Genomic DNA, 772 nt, shown 5'->3' on the forward strand with positions numbered 1-772 from the left:
CTTTTACTGAAGAAATCGGAAAACTTACTCAGGTTTAGCTACTTGGCCGTGAGTCCAGCCAGAGACAACAGGCTGATAACAACCTGAAATGGAGTATTTGTGAACCTATCACTACTTTCCCCTTAATTTTTCTCTTCCATTCTTCTTCTCCCCATGCCTGCTGCTAATACATTAATACACTGCAAGTTTTAACTTTGTCAGGCTCCCCAGTCCTTCCGCCAACAATTTTCCCGAGCGACTCCAACCGTGAGATTAAGGCACCCAGTCATGCTCTGAGACATGGTGTGATTCAATGCTACACTCTCCAGAGTATTTCTTGTCCTAAGTGCTCTTGCCAGAAAAAGGCCAGGACAACTTCTGCCATCTCATGTTCCTGTCAATCTTTAGGGTGAGAAGAGTACTTTTTCTTACTGACAAGCCAAATTTTGCAAAGTCACTGCTTCAGTGTCACAACCGGTCACAGAATAAAACAAGGGGACCCCCAGAACCTTACAAGGGGCAATTATATCAGGTAAGATCCAAATGAAAGCGAACTTGGAATTTTTCCTCCCCAAAGGGGAAGCTTTCGCTCAAGAAAGGGTGGCTATCAAAGGGGAAGATCTGTTACAAGTGAGATAAAATACATGGAACCAAAGACCCTGGCACCAGCAGAGCACCCTGAAAATGTTCATTCACTCCTGTGAAGGCCTGTTCATTTCACAATTCACCAGGGCTCAGAAAATTTCCGTGTAAGACTCACAGATCAAGCATTTCAACACGTGCCATGGCCTCT

Source organism: Bison bison, unplaced genomic scaffold, assembly GCF_000754665.1.
Source record: "Bison bison bison isolate TAMUID 2011002044 unplaced genomic scaffold, Bison_UMD1.0 scf7180017846165, whole genome shotgun sequence".
NCBI lineage: Eukaryota > Metazoa > Chordata > Mammalia > Artiodactyla > Bovidae > Bison > Bison bison.